Here is a 15,354-nt window from a genome sequence, read left to right on the forward strand (position 1 = left end):
TTAAGCATTCTAAGGACTTTATCGCACATGTTTTTTTAAACATTTGGGGAACTGAAGGAGGACGCTCATGTGTGCTTGTATCCGGCAGAAAACGGAGTTTACTGCACATGAATATGTCCTCCAATAGGCCCCGTTCCATTTTTTCCTGATGGAAGGTAGTCCGTCAGACAAAAATCGCACCCTTCAGGACTGGACGGGAACGGGTGCGCACCAGGGGACGGAACGGGGCCTGTTGGAGGACGTATTCATGTGCGGTAAACTCCGTTTTTTGCCTGACGTGCGAGCACATGAGCGTCCTCCTTCAGTTCCCCCAACATTTTTAAAAATGTGTGCGATAAGGTTCTAAATCTAGTTCCCCAGAAACCTAATTCAACACTCAAATTTCTTCACCATGCTGGCTCTCTATTAAAAATTATTCTTTTACAAAATGTTCTTATTGGATCTACACTATTCAGATTTGCAGGCCCTGCTTCTTTATATAAGTACAAGATGACCTCAGTCATTTTTTTTAAAAGATGTATTACTTTGTTTCTGACTCTAATATCTTAATAAAACAATATACCAGGAAGTAATGGAAAATTAATTGGCTATGTCTGAGTGCTCTTTCCTCCATCCTCCATCTACCCATCCATCTATCCATCCATTTAATTAAAGCAACTTAAGTTTCCCTCGGAAGTAATAAACAAACTAAATCTTTCAATTAGTTTGAGCTTCTTAAGCCTGTCTGTTTCACTTTGCTAAGGATAGTAAATCAAACCTGTGCTTCATTATGTTGCTGGGAGTTGGCTTGAGATCCCCAAAGCTCCTATCATTTTCCTAATAGCACATGGCATGAGTTAAGAATCTGTCTGTGCAAATGAAGGGATCTGCATGTTGGTTGCTACTGAGCAATGCTATATTGTTCCTTTTGGACCTCTTGGACTGCATTTGCACTGCCAAAATAAAGCAGTTGCACACCACTTTAAAAAGCCATGGCTCAATGCTATGGAATTCTGGGATTTGGAGTTTTGTAAGATATTTAGCCTTCTTTCACAGAGAGCTCTGGTGCCACAGCAAACTACAAAGTCTAGGATGCCATAGCAATAAGCAGTGATAAATGATAAATGCAACCTGAGTTTATCCATCAGTCACAGCAGATATAACAGATATATCAGTGGTGGTGGGGAGGTGTGTTGTTGTTGTTATTGCTTCTCTATGTAAGCCATATTTCACCTTTGCAGTTTCAAATGGAGAACACAAACAACCAGAGTGAATAAAACAAGAATTAGTTAAATGAAGGGCACAAATTCCTTAGTCATGAGTAGAACACAGCAATTAAAACAATTGGCTTTAACTGTGTGTTGGGTCTCCATTCAAAAATAGGTTCAAGGGGTCTTTTCTAGTTGACACAAACCAACAGAATTCCAGCCAATATCAGGAATAAAACTATATGGCAACAATGTTGTTGGTGCCTTGGCCAGGTAATACTTCCCCACATGTACTTGAACATTTACGGCCCATATTGAAAGAACATGTTCAGGTCATGGCCATGGAACCAGAGTTGCACATGCAGTGTCATTGCACATGGTTGTCCATTACACATTAATGCACACTCACGTTGCCCACTGTTACACAGGGTTGTTAATGTGCATTGCATGTTGTGCATGGAGCTGTCATTCACATTTGATTAAACAATTCACTAGCAAGGCAGTGTTATAAAAACACCATGTGACATCATGAGCATAATCTTATGCTCCATCTCCTCAATGTAGGATCTGATCCTAACAATAATATCAATGCAGCCAACTACATGTAGAAGAAAAGTACAATGGTCTACATCCATCTTTGCAGCTGTGGACTCTCACTAACAAGATGCGATGTTTTTGCCCACTCATCTCCTTACAAACCTCTGGGTTATCCAAAAATTACCACTGGGGGTTCCCAAAGGTCCCCAGACCTAATCCTGGAGCTTTGTGAAGTCCCCTTTTCTATTTCCATCGATAGAAGGACATTATCTGATCCTGGGTAGTAAAAATGCCAATAACACGAAAGCTTAAAAGACTTGGCAGAACAAAGATGTCTTTTTGGATAAAACCTTTCAGCTTCCTTGCTTTGGGAATTCTTGACAATAAGAATGGAATATTCATGGTGGATGGAAATCTTTCAACCTCTTTAATGGCAGAACCTAGTACTGTAATAGGCTAGATGTTTTTTCCTAACTGTTTTGAGGCCCAAATTCTAATCTGGATGTCAGATTTTGATGCTGACATTTGAACTGCAGCATTTAAAACTCCATTCAGGAGATTCTGAGCTTTAATGAATTTCAGCCGATTTCTAATAAAACTCACTTACTGAAATACCTTAGGATGTCCTAAGATGAACTGCTGAAGTTATAGATCAAAACTTCCTGTTTCCTACTTCAGTGTTTTCTCCATTTTTAAATAACTTGATGTAATTAACAGCAATCATGCACTGAAGCTGAGTGTGGAAAGCGTTGTTGCCATGACCTAATATGCAAATCACTCTCGGGATAACAAAGTACGTAGCTGCTGGGATCTTCTTCTTCTTCTTCTTCTTCTTCTTCTTCTTCTTCTTCTTCTTCTTCTTCGCCTCTTCCCTTCTTCTTTAGTAATGGGTTTCTTTCAGGAGGAGGTGGTCCTGTTTATTAGACGTCCTTACATAAATATATTTTGATGTTGGAGATATACAAAAGAAATCTTGTGTACCTTGTGGGATAACACTGAAAAGTAGGTCAGCTTGGCATGCCAGCAGAAGTTGGAAAGAACATGGAACTGCTATTAGCTCAGGCACTGATAGCACAGTTTCCCAAACTTCTGCATGCTGAGGCCAACTTTTTGGATGCTTATTAAAATTGGATGTGTTCATTGCTCTCAAACATCTGAAGGTTTGCTTTCAGAAAGTGTAAAGATTACCTGCCTTCACAGAACTAGCTCTTCTGATTCTGTCTTCATTAGGCATAGGCATCACATGAAGGAGAATGAAGAATAAGGACTGGCATCCTTCAAGTATTTTACACACACATACACAAGTTCTCTTATGCATGTAGTTACATAGTGCAGTGTCCATATTCAATTCTCAAATATGTAGGCAGAGATCCATAAGTGTGTCTGTTAAATGCACAGTCAAACTTTTTTTGATGATGCATAGCTATTCATAAGTGCCATCACTGTACCATTTAATTTCCTGGGACTGAGGAAAGAATAGGCACATTCACAGATATACATTTGGTTCCACTATTTTGATATTCAGCAGAGGAATGCACCAACATAACTACCACTTTATTATTTGAGTGTTGATTTACACTATGCACACATGATATGGAATGTCACCTAAGGAGTCTAGGTAAAGATTAAAGTCAGCGCCTAGGCCTGTTACAGACTGCCAAAATAAAGTTGCTTCAGGTCTCTTTGGAGGTATGCTGTTCAAATGATGCATGCATCCTTAGAATCTGGAAGCTGCATCAAAGCTGCACTCCAGTGCTTAGGAATGGAGTGTGGCTTTGGTGCGACCTCCAGACTCTTAGGACCCATGCATCATTTAAATAGCATACCTCCAAAGAGACCCGAAGCAGCTTTATTTTGGCAGCCTGTAACAAGCCCTAGTTTCCTATTCTGCAGCCAGGGAAGAATGCACCACTTGATGCTCACATATCCTGATGCACATTAGTAGCATGCAATAAAAAAGAGATGTGGCTAGTAATATAATTCTTCCATGAGTTTCTTCTCAAAGAAAGAAATGAAGAATTCTAATAATTTTCTCCCCACTCTGGAAATATCTTCAAAAGTCTGGGAAGGTTTATCTTGGTGAAGAGAAGATTAAGAGGTGACATAGTAGGCCACAAGTTGAATATGAGTCAAGAGTGTAATGTGGCAGCTGAAAAAGCCAATGTGATTCTAAATTGCATCAATAGAAGTATAGTGTCTAGATCAAGGGAAGTAATAGTATCACTCTATTCTGCTTTGATCAGGCCTCACCTGGAATACTGTGTCCAGTTCTGGGCACCACAATTTAAAAAAGGACATTGAGAAGCTGGAGCGTGTCCAGATGAGGGTGGCCAAAATGGTGAAGGGTCTGGAAACCATGCCTTATAAGGAGAGACTTCGGGATCTGGGTATGTTTAGGAGAAGAGAAGGTTAAGAGCTGATATGACAGCCATGTTTAAATACAGTATTTGAAATGATGTCATACTGAAGAAGGAGCAAGTTTGTTTTCTGCAGCTCCAGCAAATAGGACCTGGAAGAATGGATTCAAACCATAGGAAAAGAGATTCCACCTCAATGTTAGGAAGAATGGCCTTACAGTAAGAGTTGTTCGACACTGGAAGACATTGCCTTGGAGTGTAGAGCAGTCTTCTTTAGAGGTTTTTAAACAGAGGCTGGATGGCCATCTGTCAGGGGTGCTTTGATTGTGTATTTCTACATGGCAGGGGGCTGGGCTGGATGGTTGTTGTGGTCTCTTCCAACTTTATGAAATGCAGGCAATGCAGGAAATTGGGATTAATAGAGGATACTAGGTGGAAATGCAATGAGGTATTTTCACATGTTTCCCTGTATTTGGGAAGCAAATATTGCCCCAGCACCAATTTGTTAAATATTTTAGTGGGCTGGGAAACTTTAAGGGACTAGTGGGCAACTTCTGGCAGCCATTATGCCCATTCCTCAGACTCAAACTGGGAAAAAGGCAGGAATCATCATCATCATCATCATCATCATCATCATCATCATCATCATCATCATCATCCTGCTTTAGGGCATGAAAGAGAGAGACATGAAAATATGAACAGGATACTGGCTTTTCAATCAAGGAAGAAATGACAGCTTGAAACATAAAAGTAGATAACTAAAAGAGTCCTCATTGTTTTAATCAGCCCAGCAGAAATAATGCAGTTTGACACTGCTTTAATTGTCATGGCTCAATGATATGAAAGTCTGGGATTTCAGTTTTGTGAGATTTTCAGCCTTCTCTGTCAGAGAGCTCTGGTGTCACAACAAACTACAAACCCCAGGATTCCCTAGCATCAAAGCCACGGCAGTTAAAGTGTCAAACTGCATTATTTCTGCCATGCAGATGAGACCATAGTCCCTCAGAGAAGGAACATGGGTTATAAGTAGGCAGTCATGACATTATGGATAAGCCAAGTATGACTTTACTACATTTAGACTGCATCTAAGTCCATTTGGAAGATTGCATTAATCTTACTTTATTTTCTTATTTTTGGTCAAAATTCCAACAGTTATTTTTCTATGGCAAGAGGGGACAATTTCAGTGACAACAAAGGGTACAAAATGGCTCAGATTCCCTTCTTCCCTTTTGCAACTTTTAGAAATGATCCCCCTGAGCCTTGTCCTCCAAATTTATCTTGAATGTTGCTTCAGTTGAATAGTGGCTGCATCTTTTAAACTATGGCCCAGGCAAAAGCAAATGTTGTTTTCTTGCTTCAGCATCAGATGTCCTGGCCCTCGTGTTCACCCCATATGTAACCATAAATGGACCTCTGAGAAAGTGGCTCCTTCTGAGGCTTCCTATGAGATGTTGATTATCACATTCAGCAGATCAGCAATGACCTTGCATCCTGCCCTCCCACAGTCCCACAATAGGGGAAGATGAGCAATTCTAAAAGACTCTGCCAGCCGCTACCACAATGGATTCTCAATCTGTTTGTGAGCTCATTAGTGCCATTGACTTCATGCTAATTGAGCATTGACTTTGGAAGGTCTTTTGAGGTTGCTTTCCAAATTAAGGCCAAAGGCAAGGTTTGGAGAAACAGAAATGGTGAGAATATGAAGGTGAAGCTTCCAAGGGAAACTGTTGTTTTTTTGGGAGCTTTTCTTGTGTTTGGCCTGAAAGGTGCTTTCAGACCATTGAGCTGGAAGGGACTTGGAGACCATCTCTCACCCCCTGCTCTAAGATGTACCCTTCATGCATCAAATCACACATCAGCTCCTTGCATATTTGGATGGGATACTTCTTCCCAGTCTAATGGATTAATGATGAAATGTTTAAAACAGCTTTCTTAATAGATCAGTGCTGTTAATACTCTAATTCAAAACACAAATAATACCAATGCAAACACTAGAACAGGAATGTCAGAGCTCTGTGATTTTCAGGGTCAAAATAAATTATATGTTTAGCACATTTTATTTTTATTTTTTTGCTCAGTTGCTCTCCATGTGGTGAAAGACATCCATTTGTCACACCATGTGATTTTCTTCTATATACCTTGTAGTTATTTTTCTGAGTTTTCTGATGGGTCATTAGAAAGTAAATAGCCTTAATATGCAGGTCTGATTTATGAAGCATGTATCTCCAAGGGAACAGGTTAATCATAAGTAATTCACATTCTCTTATCCATTTATATAGGGATGTAATTATTTTCTTTTCCAAAAGAAAAGCACATTTCTTCCCACTGACAGAAAGCCATAGTTTTTGCAGTTTTTGAAGGACTATATGCAAGTTGGGACTTTTTCTGTGCAAAATTCATATATGATTGATTTGTACAGAAAGTGGCATTTTCTGCACAGGAAACAGAATTATCTGCACAGAAAATAACATATCTGGGCAAGAATAATATTGTCTGGTCAGAAAACACTGTTTTTTGTTCAGAAAAAAACCCCAACTGTTTTCTATGCAAAACAACCACATGTGAATGTTGCACAGACCAAATCCCAAAGCATGAGAGCCTCGTCTGTGAAGAAACATGTTTTTCAAACCTTTTTAAAATGTTTTTGAATGTATATTCCCTCCTCACATTTAGGTTTGATCACCCTTCATTGCCCAGCAATGGCCATACTACCTAAAGATAGATAAAAGCAAAGAGTTACTCACATCATCCCATTAAGAAAAAAAATTGCAAACTCCAACCATGATCATTTTCTACAGTCTAGTTCTTCAAGCCAGGATAGTGACCAGAAGCATTTACAGTTTATGACATAAGCAAAGTTAACAGCATGTAGGAAATCACAGATTCTCTTCTCCTGGGAAATGCCAATCAGACACATAATTGTTAAGGATAGTTACTATATATATATAATGTACTTATTTTGGAATATACAGTACCAAGTACACCTGAAAGACTGATTTCATTCCCTCAGTATCTTATACATGCTTGAGACCTCTTCACAGGAGCTGCCAGGAAATGTACTCAGGAACCTGCCTTTGGCTGAAATGCTACATCATATTTACATATAGTGCACATCTGCATTCACATAGTTACACAGCAGTTTCTCAACTCTACTTTCTGCTGAATGGTGATATTGTACAACAAATGGTGCTCTAATAGTGTGCCTCATTACAGTCCCCTTGTGTGATGAAGGATACAGAGTAGCTGTTTTTGCAATCCCAGCAAATCAAGGGATACTCTGAATTTACTGGTGAACAGTTGTGCATCATTCAAGAGTGAGCAACTGATGGCTGGAATCCTGTTGGTTTGTCCCAACTGGAGTGGGTATATTACATTCAAACAATTGTTGAATGGCGAGTCTACATGTAATGTAGTCTAGTGTGGACTAACCAAAGGATTTAGGCTCATGTTAAAGATTATAGTTGACAAACTCCACTGATACAACCATATAATAGAAACATCCATTACACAACAGCCGCAAGAGAGAACAAACAGATGTGAAAAGGGCTTCCACATTTGCGTATATCAACAGGACCCCAGACTTTCTCTTTTGTGTTGCTTTTTATTTAAAATAATTCTAAACTTCTTTTGAAACAAATATCAGAATTATTCTACCTCTACCTTGTTTTTATTGTTTGGCTTTCAAGTCTTTTCTGACTTGTGGAGACCCTAAGGGAAACCTATCACAGGGCTTTCTTGGCAAGTTTCTTAAGAGCAGATTTGACATTGCCATTATTCTCTGGGGCTGAGAGAATGTGACTTGGCCAAGGTCACCCATGGAGGGATTTGAACCTCAGCCTCCTGAGTCATAGTCCAGTGCTCAAACCACTACACCACACTGGCTTTTAGCAGAAAGTTCTACTTTCAAATTTAGTATGCAAAGGGGGGTCTTGTAGCAGCTTTGAGACTAACTGAATGAAAGCAACTGGTATCATGAGCTTTTGTAGACTTGAACCTACTTCCTCAGATGCACATGTGAAAGCACATTTTCACAGATTCTTTCAGTTAGTTACAAAAGCCCTTTTGCATACTGATTTTCTAAGCTAGCACAGCTATGACTTTAACTTCTCAAACTTGGGAAGCATTTGCATGAAGATGTTTGAGAAATCATCATCATCATCATCATCATCATCATCATCATCATCATCATCATCAATGTTTATTTATATAGCGCCATAGGTTTGCATGGCACTTTACAGGCATCATCAAAACAGCATATAACCTGCCAATGATGTACAATCTAAAAGTCATAAAATATACAAAACTAAACAAGTTATGCAACCATAAAGGCAAGAAACTAGGGAGCAAGAAACATGTGTAGATACTATCAAAAGCAGATCCTGTAATTTGGAACTGTTCCTAAGGAGATATTCCAGGTAGCACATCTGTTTCAGTTTCAATGATTGAGTGTCACAGCCGATAAAGAATAGGTTTAATGTTGCTCTTATTAGCAACTTGCCGATACTAGCATCCCTTCCAGCCTTTTAATGGAAAAACATTGTGAGAGGCCAAAAAGAACTCTTAAGGCAGCAGAAATGTCAGCTGAAATAGATGGAAAGCTTCTTTTCTTCCTGTCATCAGTGGAAACAGCAATTTGGACTTTTATTTGAGGGAGGGGTGTAAGGGGCAAGAAATTACCAACACTTTCAGGTAGACTGGAATTTAGTAAAGAAAAACAAGCATGAGTCAGCTGGAGGATAGATGGTGAACTTCTTTTCTTTTGCTCTCTTTTTCACCTATAGAAAAAGTGAATATTTCTGTCTGTTTTTGACCCAGGACATCTCAGATGAATTGAAATGCACACACACACACACAGATTGCTGAAATTTTGACATAATTTTCCTGGCGTTTGTACATCTTCACCACTGCCGCCATCTTCAGAGCTGGGATTTAAGTCAACCTACAGCTTCAAAACAAATACAGTACAGGGGAGGGGGCGATGACAAAGGTTACCATTAAAATGTAGCTAAACTCGTTATAACATGAAAATAATTTTAAAATACCCATTAGCAAAAATTAAAAGCATTTCATAAAGCAGTTAAAAAGTGATACAGCACACTAATAAAACCCATTTCTTTAAATTCAGTCAGTCACAGAAAGCTTGTCAGGATATATTTGTCTGCCTATAAATAAACAGCAGAGAGGTAACCAGTATAATCTCTCTAGGGCTGCTGCCACACTGCAGAAATGACCCAGTTTGACACAGTTTTAACATAGTAGTTCCCTACTATGGAGTTCTGGGATGTGTCATTTGTGATGGAACCAGAACTCTCTGACAGAGAAGGCTAAATATCTCACAAAACTACAGATTCCATAATCCCATAGCACTGAGAAATGGCAATTAAAGCAGTATCAAACTGCATTAATTTTGCAGTGCAGATGCAGCCTAAGAAGAGAGTTCCAGAGCCTCAGATCTATTTTTGTTCATATTTTTGTTCTCAAACATAAACATGAGAAATCCATCATTTCTTTCCATTTGTTTTGAACTAGACCATTCAGATAGAAATGTAGCTGCAAGAGAGGGGATGAGTGCATTGCCCTACACATAAGAATTACCCCCCCCCCATGAAAAGTCTCTTTATTCCCTAAACTTTTAAGCAATTCAGTGACTTAACAATATGGTTGAGCATTTAGAAATATAGTATAGGCTCCAAAAAAGGGGCAAGCAAACACCAGTAGTAGGCAAGTCTGATTTTCAGTGTCTCAGGGGTTATGAAGATGGGTGGCTCCATGCCGCACATTTTTGCCCCCTAAGGAGGCTGTGGCAACCAGGTGCTGCAGCCTCCAGAAGGACCAAAAAGAACCCACTTCTCAACAGCTTCTTTTTGTGTCCCTGAAGGGGCACCATTGGCATGCTCACGTGCCATGATTAAGCCACTTGTGTGTAGCACCGTTTGGGCACTTCACCCGAGATGTCATCATGGTATGGCCTGTGTGTACGGGTGCAAGCCAAGATGGTGCCCAGGCAGTGAAACTAGGGCTCTGAGCATGTGAACGCTCAGCCCTAGTTCAGCCCTAGTTCACCTGCAGGCTGGCACAAAGTGCCAGTCTGTACAGGCTCTCACTCTGTACAAGGTTAGAAATTTGGTGACTGAGGGGCTCGAGAGGCCACTCCAAAGGGGTGGCGGGATGCTGCCCCTTTCCTACTCAGATCAGGGCTGTAGCAACCCTATGCCATCACCCTGATCCAGCTTTTTGAGGGCACAAAAAGGAGCTGCAAAAAGCGGCTCTTTTTTGTGCCCCCAAAAGAATGTCATAGCTACATTGCCATGTCTATATGGCGCTCCTTCAGCACTGCATCATATGGACACAGCGCTGGAGGAGTACCATGAAGCTGCATGCTGTGTGGAGTGGCGCACAGCATCATGGCACCCAGGTGGGCAGAGTTTGCTGTGTATCATGAGGACGCTACACCCCGACTGCCCCCTTGACAGCCTTAATGGCCAGTGTGTACAGGGTCTGAATGAAAATTTCACTGGAGAGCACAAATGTTATTAGGATGTTGGAATGCCTCACCCCTCTCTCCCTTGCTACATCCCCTGAGTTCTGATCTGGTCAAGATGAATTATCTAACCTGTAGAAATATCTGTTTTACAATATTTATGAGTGGAGGAATTGTTGCTTACTTTGTCCAGGGTGAAGATAATTTTTTTCAACAGGTTCTTGAGTGTAGGAAGAAAGAAAAGTAAAAAAGGTTAAAACATAGGAAGTGGGGGGGGGGATCTAATTCCATGATCAGTTAACACTGGTTGCATCTGAACTGCAGAAATAATGTCATTTGACACCACTTTAACTGGCATGGCTCAATGCCATGGAATTCTGGGATTTTTAGTTTGGTGAGATATTTAGCCTTCTCTGTCAGTGAGCTCTGGTGCCATGGAAAACTACTAGTCCCAGAATTCCATGGCATTCAGCCATGCCAGTTAAAGTGGCTGTATTATTTCTGCACTGCAGATGTAGCCACAATTTCATCTGCACTGCAGATGAAGCCACCAGAGACTTCAGTATTTCTTTTTCTTTTCTGTTGAAATTAACACCATTTCCAACACTGTAGTAGTGGTGATACAGAACGTTGTGTTTCCTTAGTACACAAAGGAGTTGCTAAAGTACTTTTCACCAACCTAGACTCTTTCTTCTGTATACACCATCATTTCCCTAGGATCTTTAAAAACTCTTTCATACCAAGACCATATCTAGTCCTCCAAGAGCATTATGGTGATGTCTAATCCATGTCATTTTGACAGCCTGTCACTCCGATTGCACTCAGTGTCTGGCAGCTAGTGTCTTCCATCTATGTTCTTGGCTTCTGCTCTGGTTTGAGTGAAAGTCGCCTGATCTGTTTTCATGTATGTTTCAACCTCAGTTGACCTTGAAAGTATCTAGCTTACCTACAAGCATTATGCTGTTGTGAGCTAGTTTCTCATAGTTATGTTTTCATTGTCAAGGAAAATACTGAGTGGTTTTGTTTTCATTTTTGGGGTTGCACTTGCACTGCAAAAATAATCCAATTTTGGGCCTGGACAGACGGGCGCTTTGCACCGGTCTCGGCCCGAACTAGGAGTGTGTGGGGGCTGAGTGTTTACATGCTCAGCAACCCTACCATGCACCCTGGGCATCATCATTGCGTGCGCCCATCCATACACGTGCACAATGATGATGTCCAGGTGGTGCAGCACCCCAACAGCGGTGCACCACATGGACAACATCATCACTCATGAGTGCTCCAATGGTGCCCCGTGCATGGCCTAAAAAGAAACTGCTAGGAGTAGAATAGTGTAGAATAGCCATATTCATTACAAGCCTTGGGAAGCAGAATTGTGCATGTATTATTATTATTATTATGTATAGATGCCTATTGTGCATGGATGAAAAGTGCATGGTGTACATGGGTGTTAATGTTTGGCTTTGCAGTTTACTAACAAAGAGAAATTGCATAACTGTATGAGCATAGCATTAAGCTCTGTCTCCCTCATGTAGGATCTTGATGCAAATAGCTGCAAATTCAATACCCCTCTTCTTCTGGCTTTTTAAATGACATTTATAGTTTTCACAAATGTTTGGCAATAATTACACAAATTCTTTATTCAGTCTTGCTGTGGAAGGCAATCTTTCATTGATTTGGTAGAGTTCTGAGTAGAGGTTCAAACATTCTTAAGATTTTCTGCTCTATTCATCTTCATCTATTTGAACATACTTCAATATGTGATTATCATCAAAGAAATAACCATCTTCAAGTATCTAAAAAGCTGTCACATAGAAGAAGAAACAACCTTGTTTTCATCCTCTCCAGAGGACAGGACCTAAATCAATTGATTTAACTTACAAGAAAAGAGATTTCACTAAACATTAGGAAGAATTTCCTGATGGTAAGAGCTGTTTGTTCCACTGGGTGAGATTATGAGAAAATGTTTGGGTTAATTTTTCATTTTTGTATACATTTATGTGCATTGTGAAAAATTCATTTACACTAACACTGTGCTTTTTTTTGTGGGAAAATGGGTGCTTTGTGAAGAAAACATTATCAGTGGGGCAAAAGACACATTTTTGTTACCAAAAAACCCCAAACATGTTTTAGGGCAAAAAAGGGGGGAGGTGTACAAATAAATCCCCCAGCTACAAAAAATAAAAGGTGCAGAAATGTTATGGCATTTGATCATTTTATTGACAAGATTTCTTGATCATTCTTTCTAATCAAAGACATGAACATTTCTATGTATTATTTCCTTCAGCTTCCAAAATCATTGTGCAATGTAAGTACACCTGGCATAAGACTCTCATTTGTGTGTTCTTTTCCCAAGGTGCTAACTGAAGTTCCTACAGTCTAGCACTTGAAGGGAGGAAATTATCTGAATGTACCCACAAAGATTGATACACCATCTGTAAGAACTTCAAGGATCCTTAAAAAATTCAGAGAGTGGCCTAAACAAAGGGTGGGATCTTGTTAGTCACATATGCAAGTATATATCCTCTTGTGTAGGATATATATACACAAGTATATATCCTCTACTTGTGTAGATATTGTTGCTGTTGTCATTGTAGAAGTTGATAATTCTTTTCTTCCACTGTAATATTCAAAGTTCTCCCTTGGATTCACCATTGTATTGCAATAGTCCCACCCATGCCAACTGAGGACTACAAGAATCATTAATGGCTGCCTGGTCAAGTCTAGCTTGTGGAGGAGGGAAAGAATGGATGATGGTGATGAAAGAGTTGTATCCAAAACAAATCTGGGGACAAAATCTGAACAAACTATAACATGGCAGATCTGGAAATGGATACAGGGATTGAGATCCAACATCTTGCTTGTGTAATCCAAATCTACACCATCTGTATTTTCATGTTGGTTGGGCTACACCAACGTTTAAGTAGTGCCTGCATCTGCCAATGTCAATGCTGACTTGTGAAACCAGTGCTGTATCTGCCAATGTTCCTCCTTCTTGTCCCATTGTGCAATAGGTAAGGCACAGTGGATGTTTCTCTAGTCCCAGTGAGTAAAGTGGTACATTGTAGGCACTGACAAATTATTGTGCTTACTCAAGAAGGTGCAGCTGCATGGCTGGAATCTTCTTGGTCAATGCCAACTGGAGTAGACCTAAAGAATTAATGGCTGAATGGTGATCCAATAAATAAGTAAATCCCGTTATTTCTATTGTTTTACTCTAATCAGGACCAACAGTAGGAATTATGCCCATCAGAAATGGCTACACCTGTGGAACTCTGCATATACAGCCATGAACTGAATGTGTCTGTTGCATGATGGACAAAAAAAGAAAAAGAAAATATAAACACATATGTAATGTAACTTACATATATGTATGACACCAGTAGATTCTGGCATGGACTTTGAAATATTACATTTCCAAGTCAAGGGGCTGGTGGTGGGTGGGAAGCAAGCTACCACCTCTTGATGATCTAAACTTGCCCACAACCACCAAGGACTCATCAATGGAAATGGCTACACAAATAAACCAACAGCCACTCAAAGAAAGGGAAGCAGTCCTTAAATTAGATGGATTTCCAACAGTGATTTCATTTGTTTTCAAAAGAAATCAATAACACTTGAGAATCTTTTCCAAGCTGTTCAGCCCAACAGGGTCTGCTGTGCATGTTTTTTCTGTGTTTTCTTTTCAATATCACATGTAATGAAGTTTCAAAATCTCTAACGTCATTAAAGCTAATGCCTGTTTTCATTGTTGACAGTTATTACTTGGAAGCATTTGGGGAATGATCTCCTTGATGACTTGGTGAGAGTGCAAAAATAATGAAATAGGGGACCAGGAGTGACTTTATGCATGGAGAAGAAGTTGCCTAGCTATCCAAAATACATCTCAGCAATACAATCCAGAAGTATCTAGAGCAGGGTGGTCAAGGTACAGACCTTCAAGGTTATGTTTGGAGCCCTTGAGCTTCCAAACTCCATAGATTGCCCCTTTTCTGATGAGACAAAAAAGTAATAAGATTCTCCTAGAGGCCACCAGGAGAAGCAATTCACCTTTTCAATAGAATGCAGCCTTCTTTCTCTGCACTGTCCAATATTTTTAAAATGTATTTTTTCTAGATGTGGTGTTCTGTCCACTTTTAGTTTCATCCTCTCCACGTTTGGAGATTTGGGGTATTCTTTGCAATACCAGATGATTCCAGGTTCAAAAAACCGATCTCTGGAATTATAGAATAATATAATCACAGAGCTGGAAGAGACCACAAGGGTCATCCTGTCCAACCCCTTGCTATCCAGAAATACACATTCAAGGCATTCCTGACTCTGTTTAGAAATCACTGAAGAAGAAATCTCCGTCACACAATGAGACAATGTATGCCAAATTTGCCTACCTCAAACTAAATATTGTATTAAATTTATTGATACATCTGTTTAGCAAAAATATCATGTTACCCTGAACAAAGTATATATTTCATTAATTTGTGCATGTCAGCTCTGTCTGTCTGTCTGTCTGTCTGTCTGTCTGTCTGTCTGTCTGTCTAGAGCAGAGGTTGGAAGGTGCTCCCACTGTTTGTATGTGGCCATGTTTTACAGGTCTGAAGCCCCCAGACTCCCTGTCAAAAACTTGGAAAAAAAGTGATTTTTTTTCCAGCCACAAGTCGATTTAAAAAAAGCTCAAAACTACTACAAAATTTGGATGTTTTCCTTCAATGATTTGCCAAGATCCTCACAACACTTAACCCCTCACCAAGTTCCTGAAAAATTAGCTGATGATTAGCCAAAACACGAGACCAGA

The sequence above is a fragment of the Sceloporus occidentalis genome, unplaced genomic scaffold (genome assembly GCF_023333645.1).
Source record: "Sceloporus occidentalis isolate IW3139 unplaced genomic scaffold, rSceOcc1.0.p SCAF_5, whole genome shotgun sequence".
Taxonomy (NCBI): domain Eukaryota; kingdom Metazoa; phylum Chordata; class Lepidosauria; order Squamata; family Phrynosomatidae; genus Sceloporus; species Sceloporus occidentalis.